Here is a 10,197-nt window from a genome sequence, read left to right as displayed (position 1 = left end):
AGTTATTTAGCCCTTTCTGGAAGAAAGGCCCTTAATTTTTTAATAACTGCTGATGTTTCTGCTTTAGCAGCCTATGTGCATTCACACAGCCCTGAATCAAAAAAAGGCCTTTACACTTGTGGAGTGTAACTTGTCCTTCTTCCTGTGGCCCTGGAACACAATGAGGAATGATATAGTGATGAAATGTTTCAGAAAAACTGACACACTGAAGGTATTTGAGCCCAGACCTGTATCCTGGATCTGAGCCACATTTTGATTCTGGCACAACTGTGATTAGGGTCCAGGATTTCAGCTCTGCCCCAGTGTCTATGACCAAGTACACCAAACCTTCTCCCACCTTTTTTTCTCCCACCCATGCACTCCTCAGTGAGAGGGAAGGAAAAAAGTGTGTTTCCAGTCTGAAGCCTTACTGGCTTCATGGACATGGAGAAGCAGTCTGAAATGTGTCTTCTGCAGGCAGTTCATCCAATTATCCATGTTAAGCAGCAGTTCCATGGCTAAATAATCTTCCATTACAAAATGGCTGAGAAGAAAAAGAGGTGTCAGGGAAGTGGAGGAGAGTAGGACTTCAAAAAGAGTAGACAATAGTGAAGGAGCACGGATAAAATTGGAGTCAGTATAATTAAAGGAGCTGTTTGGAATATGATGCTGTGTCCTAGCTCTCATAAGGCACATCCCATGCTTGTTAGAAACCCTTTTTGTCATAAAGAGTTGGTCCAGAAGGGATTGTTGGTCACCTGCATGCTTAGAGGTGCAGACCTCAGCTGCACCCTGAGAAGGAAAACCTGGAGGAGTGTAGAAGTGAAACACGGACAAACTGAACCAGAATCCAAGCAGAAGGAAGAAAGCATCAAATTTCACCTTCTTTCACCAAAACTATGCAGGCTGAATATGCATTGACTTTACACCTACTCATTTATTATATCACTCCTGGTTTTCTGAAGGTTTAGCATGCACTCAGGAAATCAGAATAGCTGTTTATTGACCTACAGCATGTCAAAAATCAGGTATCACATTCCATTAATAGCTGAGGTTACTGAAAGACTTCACAATAGCAAAAGTACCAGACAGACTGTCCCAATGGACAATGGGCACAAACTGAAAAATAGGAGATCCCTTATGAACACCAGTGTTTTCTTTTCATGTTCCCCTATGAACACAAAAAAAGCCCCAAGCAACTTTTTTTTACTGTGAGGATGAGTGAACTCTGGAAAAGGTTACCCAGGGAGGTTGTGGAGTCTCCACCCTTGGAAACATTTCTGGTTGCAGTCCAGGACAATAGGCTCTAGATGGCCCTGTTTGAACCGGGTGGGTTATAACAGATGATCTCCAGAGGTTCCTTCCGTTCTCAACCATCCCGTGATTCTGTGATCCCGTGAATGTCACAGTGTATCCTCGTGCTATGTGGGACCTTGGCCAGAAGGAGCAGAGGCCGTACATGGTGTAGGCCTGTGTCACCAATGTCCAGGTCACCTGGCACCATCTCCAGAGGGGTTGTGGCACATGTTTCACAGTCACTGCCCTGCTAGGGAAGCAACAATGCAACAAGGTGTCAAAGGCATTGGGACTCCATTTTCCTCTGCTTTTCTGGGACTGTTTTTCCTTCCCCAGTGAAGCCACTTGCATCTGCCTTTAAAGTCTGTACTTGAGGAAAAATTCATCTGTTTATTCTAACAACGAGGGCTTGAAAATACATGGTGTGCATGTATGCTTAAGTCAGAAGTGCACCTACCTCAGATGATAATTATTCTGTATTTTTAGCACCAGTGTGGACAAATCTTTCTATTTTCTCCACTGAACATTAAAAAAAAAAAAAAAAAAATCCTTCCTGTTACACATCCAGTACTCACAAGGATTTTTATTCTGAAGGCGCTGTCTACTTTGTTAACACATGCGCAAAATTTGCTTTAAAGCAAGTGGATAGATACGGCCTGGCTTTATTTTAAGATTTTCATTTCCTTGCTAATGTGACATTTCAGCTTGGTTGGAGTGGTTGCTAAATTTTGCAGTCCATAATTCTTCAAATGCTGAAATTCTAATGTTGATGGAACAGCTCAACACTCAGAAATAGACACTAGGTATATTCAGAATTGCGCTATTGTTTATCTTGATTTTGCTATTAAATAATCCTCAAACTCTCAGTTTTGGTGAACATAATTTTCAAGAAAATCCCTCATTTACTTGTATAAAAGAAGCTTAAGTAAATGTCTTTAAACTTCCTTCATGTTTTCTTTTTCTGATTAAGATAAAGTAGTGATAAAAATGAATTAAGAATTATACGATTTCTCACAAAAGCCTTTTTTCCAGACAGTAGAAGCTTCCAGAGATTTAAGATGAAGGGATTCTTCCTCATTAGGCAGCTAAGTCTTGCCAATCTGTTTACATGGAAAACAAATGAAATACAAGAATTAAGATGGTTTCAGAATTCAAGTGAAACAGCTCTGCAAGATGCTACAGAAAGCAATGCAGTGGAGCTTCTGTTGAAATTTCTATTTATTAAGATATGATAAATCCATTTGCCTGATCCCAAACCTTAAGCTCTCCAATCTGGTGGTAGTGAATTTGTTCCATTTAACCAGCTGTGGCAAGTGTGACCTTGACTGGACCAAAGCACTTCACATTGGCTGTGAGACAGTGCTGAGTGTCCACACTGCTTCTGCCAGCTTTTTGTGTGGCACAGGCAGACCAGGAGTCTGGAACTCTCTACTATTTTGCCTAAAGGTTTAGGTATTGGAAGAGAGTTGTATCACTTCCCTCTTGCTCTCTGTGTACTGGCCTGTCCCCCATTTCTCACCAGCTCTCCTTATGAGTTGTGTTCAGTATACCCCCAAATGGTTTTCAAAAACATGCTGGTTTAACATTTCTTTTAAAAAAACAACAGATTCCCATCAGACATAATTTTACAGTCTTATTACTTATACAAATGTTGAATTCCCCTTATTATTCCTATTGACCTTGGCTTTACTTAAATCCTGTGGTTGTGCATTAGTGCTTCTGCATAATATAAGATCATTTCCTTTTGGTAAGATTTCCACTGCAGTGCTTTAAAAATGACTAAGTATCTCCTTATTCTTACAAGAAAGCAAATAAGGTGTCCTTTACCTGACTGTCCATTCTTATTTGTTTCCAATTTAAACAGTCCTGTGATTACTTCCTCTTTGGTGTAGTGCTTTGAGTAGCACATGAAGATACTTTGCAGATTAGAGCAGTGGATTCAGGCAAGAGAGGAGGAAAATGGACAGGAGAGAGCTGAGTATAGGAAGGCTATGAATATTCACTGAAACTCTTCCTCAGTATGTTCTTTTGATATAAGATTCTGGGTGTCAGTGCATGCATGTCCCCCCACATGAGTGGCAGGTAGCCTCTGGTGAGTGGGACAGGGAAGCAGAACAATGAAAATTGGATGAGAATTCAGAAAATTTTGAAAAGAAAAAGAGAAGTGAGAAAGATCTGTTGGCCTGTCTGATGCAGCAGGATCTAAGGATCTGATTACCAAACAGTTGCAAAGGGACCCCAGACAAATAAAGGTGGGAATAGACCAACACTGTATGTGATTTTGTTCATCAGAAGTGAGCATGAAGTTCAGACAGAAGCGTGACTTGTCACTTTGTCTTGCTGGTTGACTACAATGCTCTTGGCTCTGCATGTTATGAATGCTGGGTTCACATTTCCCCTTTCTCTTGATTTTTGAGGTTGGGTTGGGGTTTTTTCATTTCATTTTCTTGAGGTGCTAGGCACTACTGCACTGTCCACTCAGTCAAAGTGCACTTAAATCAGCATCTCTGCAAGTAGAAGACCAGCATGGAATTTTCCATTTTGTTAGAAAGTGTGTATTTGTCCAAACCAACCCATTTCAGTGAAAGCATGCATGCCAATTTTCTTGGGAAGAATTTTGCAGTGCCTACCTGGAATTTCCAGTGAAAACAGGCTGCTCAGTCTCCATGGCAGGCTGTTTGTCAAGGCACATTCTTGGGGTGTGAGAGATCTGAAGTCAAGCCCTTGGCTCCAGGAAAGATACCACTGGTGGTATAAAACAAAATGGGAGAGACTGAGAGAGTGTTAACTGAAAAAAGACAAGAATGTGGTGTGAAGACACTTGAAGTGGGAAGAACAATCTTCAAGTCCATGGACTGAATACAAAATACAGACCTCATGCAAATCTGCCACATTTTGTGTGTATTTCCTAAGCTCCAATATGTTGAATTATGGTAATCAATTTCAGTAAAGAACATTGAAAAAATGTCAATACCCCCTATAATTCTGGATTAACTGATCTCCATGGGCATAACTAGCATGCAAAATAATGTCTCAGCCATGCAATTTGATGATATTAACATGTCTCTACACTACCTGTATAACCTTCCCCAATATTCCTTGATGGTGCTTACCATGCACTACCACTTTGGGATCTTATGTCTCTTCTATCCAAGAATAGAACCCAAGAGAGCAACAAAAAAGACTACAGTTGAAATTATTCCTGCCTGAGAAGGCAAGACTTCAGAAACAGCATATGCTGAGAGCCAAAAGATGCATTTGTGATAACAAAGCTTTTATGTCAGCCTTGATGTTACTAACATCATCTTTTTACTTAGGAAGTCCTTAAACTGTTTCACAAAGAACTGGCTTAAACTTAATTGAACTTAAAAGCATAGCTGCCAATTAGTAATGATGTTCATTTAGTTTTTATCAAGATGCCCTCAAAAAATGTAACATGGCTTAATTTATTGTGCCCATCTCAGTCTGAGCTGGTTGTGTCTGCATGTTTCTCATCTCCTTCCAAGATAAAATCCAGTCAGCTCTTCCCACAACCAAACCATCTAGAGGCCATGATGCTGCCTTTCATGTTTTTACTGTTGGACTCAGCTCCCAGTAAGGTACTGGCTACTGTTGTCAAAGCACCACAGGTCTGCAAAAAGACAAGAGGTGCTTGCAGAGTCATTTATTCCAACAGCAAACCAGAAGTCTATTAAATCTGCCTCACAAGCAAATGGTAATCTATCTACTCATCGTCACAAAATTTTCCTTTAACATGAAGGGTTGCACATTCTGCTGACTGCATCGTATTTTCCACTCCATCATCTCATTAAAATATCTATACCTGAATGCTTGGAGAAGCAAGTGGGCCCTGCAGCCAACCATTAAGCTGAAGGTAGGCATCAAGATTTATTTTCCAAGAAGATTCCAAAAAATGGCTTGTAGTCTTTTGCAATATCCTGCTTTCACTCATTTGTCTTATCCACCCTTTACCACTTCTGTTTATCTCATCCACTTTGTCTGGCTCTTTGAAAGAATAGAACTGCTACAGAAAGAAGGAAACCAATAAAACCATTTTCTGAGATGCTGACAGCTCTGCGACTCCTGTGTACCTGGAAAAATCAAGCTATCAGCAAAGTTCTTTGTCCTCTTGATAGTCAAAAGTGGTGAGCACCAGTCTATACAGACTATGCCAGTTACTCTTGCATGAAGGTCTGATGACAAAGGCATGGTTTGGGCCATCCTGCCAAAAAAATCTCCTTCCTGCCAAGAAGAAAGCATATATTTATCTCTTGATCTCATATCAAGCCCAAGTCTCTTTGAAAAGATACAGAAAGTCTCCGGGAACACTTGGATCACACTGGAATCAAGAGATGATTCTGACACCAGATCACAATTTCTCTCCCTCTGTGGCTCCCATCAGCAACGAAACTCTAATCCGAACTTTATCAATTTAAACTCAGAAATATAACGGCTATTAACACTGGTTTTCTTATTGACACATCAAACTCACCTGTTACTGAGAATCATATTGCAAGACTCAATGATATTCCTCAAAGCTGCATCCCCAAAACATGGCTAAATGCCCTCTTTCATTTTATCTCCTGAAATACAACCCCATGTCTCACTTAGGCAGGTGTTGGAGCATGTCCTAGCCTCATAAAGATGTGGTCTCTGGCAGTGGTGGCCTCTAAGCCATGTCCCAGCCTCAGCTGGGCAAGTGCCAGCTTGCCCTGACTGCCCTCAAGCTGGGGATACCACGAGCAGTGGGAAGAACCATGTGCTGGCATCCAAGCCCTATGGATTTCCCAAGCAGCCTGAGGGTGCTCTGTGTTTCTGGTGCCTTGGCCAGACTAAGGAAGGCCTTTTGCCTTCTCCTACACATCTCCATTCACCCCTGCCACCCACACACCATCGTGTCTTCCTCCTGGTCTGTAACCCAGGGATGTACCTGCAGTGTCAGTCCTCAAGCCCAGGGGAATCCCCCGCATCTCACCACCCTCACCTCTTTCACTTCTCCCTCTCACACTTTAGTTGACAACCAAATCCTTAGGCTCAACAATCTGAATAAACGAATCTAAGTTTGTGGTAATAGTGGTGAATCAGGTGAACTAACACAAGTTGCCCCCACCAATTCTCTCTTTCCGTGACATTTCTTATCTCCCAGCTGCCTCCTTTCTCCTGCTGTTCCTTTCCCTGCAGCAGAGAGAAGGATGCCCTCTGCACCACCACTGCAGACCCTGCCCACCCCTGCAGACTGTCCTGGGACCAGCATGAGGATGAGTGGCCAAGCACCACCGAAGCAAACAGCCTTTTCAACATTCATTTCTCAATTCAGCCAAAATAGCCCCGAGGTGCTCAGTGAGCACCGTGCTGGGTGGGGCTGCCACAGGCCAGGGCTGCTGCTTGGCCTTGCTCGTGTCGGCCCTCCCCGGGTGCAGCAGGTCTCTGTCCCAGCAAGGCCATCTCAGGGACATACCTGGGCGTGTGAATGTGTGATCCGGGCGAGCACAGGCACAGCCTGAATGGACATTTGGGCTGGGCAGCCAGAATCACCCCTTTCTGCAGAGCAGTGGCTATGGAAGCACTGGACTCTTTGTGGAAAAGCTCACCTCTGCAAACTCTGCCAGCCAAAATTCAAATGTTGCCCCTACTTACACCTGTGAAAACTCTCTCTTGTTTCCTCTTTTCTACAAGTGACTGAACAATTGCTATTTGGGTCAAAATTTAATCCCAGTGTTGCAACAATGGACCATAATGACCTGAAGATGTTTTGGACTTGGTTTTTGCTGTAGCGAGACAGATGGACAGAGAACAGTGATTTTTCCTGGAGGTTCTCAAAGGAAAAATCAGATTTTATTAAAGATACTATAGAGAATGATTACTTCTTTCTAATTTTATTGCTCCACTCTGCAACAACAAAATACATGAAACCCAACCACATATCTAGTCATACAAAGGCAATCAAAAACACATTACAAATAATATATGATTCACCACAGTGCAATATCATTTATAATACAATTTTAATAATCCCAGGAAAAATGGAATTCTGCAGCCTGTGAGATTTTCCTGACTTGTGTGTAACAACCGCTGGATTAGTTTTCATCCAGCATTGTTTCTATGAGGCTGACACAAAACAATATTAAATTAGTTCTGGGAAGAAGCAGGACTCAAGAGTATGTGTAAACTGAGTATAATAAACTAAAGAAAAGTAAATTTAGAATTTAAAAAATATTAAAAGGATAAGGAGACCTGACTGTAAATCACTGAGTTAGTAATTTTTGTAAATTCAAATGTCTGCCATAGCCCAGGAAAATTAAAATCTAAAAGTGGTGGAAAGTGTTCATTTTTTTGCCATCTGGCAAGTCTGGGGTCCAAAGACAATCCTAGACTTTATTAAAGTCAATGGTCTGGCTGGATCATCATCCAGGTACAACAGAACAGCCTGGGCAAAAACCAGTAGAAATTCAAACCAGTTACTGATCCATAAATAAATATTAATCCATGAGTTATTGGAGAAATGCTTTAGAAATTAGAATCTCTGAAATGCTGCATGTTTTCTTTGAACCAAGCAGTAAATTGAGACAACTCTTTACTTGACAAGTCTATGCTGCTCATTTCCCGTGCTGGAAAAAAAATCATGAATAGGCACAATTTCATGGCTATGGGCCCATGACTGCATCTCAGCAATGTCATAAATGACCTGCTGGTTACAAAGGCCTGTACAAACTGGCTTTAAAAGTTAGGAAAGGCATGGCAGACAACAGTGGTTCCATGAAATGGACAGACAGCACAAGCACGTTTGAGTGGATTTAATGCCCAGCTCTATGCACTGTCAGCCCAGCTGTGTGCACCACTAAAAATTTTGCCAATGATAGCGAACTGGGAGGTGTTGTTGAGTCTCTTCAGAGACAAGATGCCTTGCAGGGGGATCTAGATAGATTGGAGCTTTGAGCTATGGTTAATGGGATAAAATTTAACAAGTCCAAGTACTGGACTCTGCGCTTAGGATGAAGTAACGCCAAGCACAAGAATAAAGTGGGAGAGGAGTGCCTTCCTGAGAAAGGGAAGTGGAGAGAGAGGTAATTAACTTTTCTCCTTAGTATCCAGTGATAGAACGTGTGGAAATAGTTCAAAGCTGCACCAGGGGAGGTTTAAACTTGACATTAGAAAGCTCTTCTTTAACAAGAGGTGTTTAAACACTGAAATAAGCTTCCTAGAGAGGTGGTCAATGCCCCAAGCCTGTGAGTGTTTAAGAGGCATTTTGACAATGTCCTTAATAACAGGCTTTAATTTGGTCAGTGCTGAATTTGTCAGGCAGTTGGACTAAATTATTGTTGTAGGTGCCTTCCAACTGCACTATAGTATTCTATTCTATTCTATTCTATTCTACTATTTTGTATTCCATTCTATTCTACAAAGTCTGGCAAACCGGTGGGATGGATGCTCAGGGAACCTGCTGTGTGCTTTACCAGCAGTATGCAATTCCTCAGCTGGGACATTTTCTGGATGCATTAATTAAGTATTTAAATATGAAGGTGCTGCAAATTTTTTTTGCTTTCTCCTTGCCAGCCCAGCTTCTGCCACCCAGCCCTCCTGTCATTGTGCAATCAGTTTGAGGGACAGCTGCTGGTGTAAACTGTGAGACAGGCTGTTGTGACAATCAGCTGAAGGCCAGGTCCTCCATGTAAAGGGCAAAACCTGAAAGACAGACACTCTAAAACTGGAGAGACAGGGGAAGATAAATAGAAAAGGCAAGACCTCCAAGGAAAGTTGAAATGTAGCTGACCATTGATGAAGATGGATCAATATCCCTATAACCTCTAAAAACATCTCAACGTGTTTCTTCAGGCTACAGCTGGATCCAGCAACACTGTCAGCGTCTGCGTGAGTGATGCAGCTGGAGCAAGGCCCGTGTGCAGGGGCGTGGGGGTGCCAAGCTGGGACGAGCCAGTACGGGTAGATGGGGTGACATTTGTGGCTGTCTGGCACAAAGGCTCCATTTCATGCCTTGTGCCAAGGCCCATGCCAACCATGCTGCAAAGCTACCCGGAAAATTATGTTTTGAAGCAAGAACAGAGCCTGCTTAATCCTCATTAACGCAAAGCCTCTGCTAAAAAATGATGTGCACATTTTTAAGAGCTTGTTTCAAGCTGGCTAAACCATGAAAAGGGGACATTCTTTATTACCACTTCTCTTGAAGCAAATTAATTTCCATTCCCACTGAAGTGAACCTTCAGGAGTGAGAAAGAATCACTCCCTAAGAGCTAATGGGGAAGGCGTCGCCTATATAACACCACCAAAAATATTCAGTTACTCTTTCCCCACAAAGCCACTGAGTAATTTTAAAAAAATAAAACATCTGAACACAGGGCAGTTTGCTTCTCTGTAATTTAGAAGCATAAAAGGGAGCTGATGCTGTAATTACAGGCTGAAAACCCAAAAGCCTCATTTTTTAAAGTTGTTTCAGTGGATTTTTTTTTTTATAATTGGTATTAGCTCCTCCAAAGCAGGGACAAAACCTCCAGTCAAGGGCTTTGTTAAAATTTGAATTGACCTGGGAAAGGTGTTTGAGGGGACTCTGGCAGACCAGAGGAGCTCAGTGTGCCACAGGGCAGAGCTCCATGCTGAGACTAGAATTTGCTGCAGACAGAGGTAAGTGAACAAGAGGAGATTTGCCATGTCGGTAGTGTTTTCCATCATACCAGGTAAATATTCTCACATCACAGGTCAGATACTTGAGGCACAGAAATAATAAGATTGATAAAAAATGCTGCTGAAGAGACAAAAAAATCCTATGCTAACACACCTTCTGTGTTTTTCTTAAACCTGCTAATCCTTCGGGTTCTGATGTAGTTAGTGTATATACAGTGTAGTTAGCTATATATGTGTAGTATAGTTATATATATGTGCATAGCATAGTTAGCTATTCTCAAAATT

Source organism: Corvus moneduloides, chromosome 1, assembly GCF_009650955.1.
Source record: "Corvus moneduloides isolate bCorMon1 chromosome 1, bCorMon1.pri, whole genome shotgun sequence".
Classification (NCBI taxonomy): Eukaryota; Metazoa; Chordata; class Aves; order Passeriformes; family Corvidae; genus Corvus; species Corvus moneduloides.
This window is presented reverse-complemented; position numbering follows the sequence as displayed.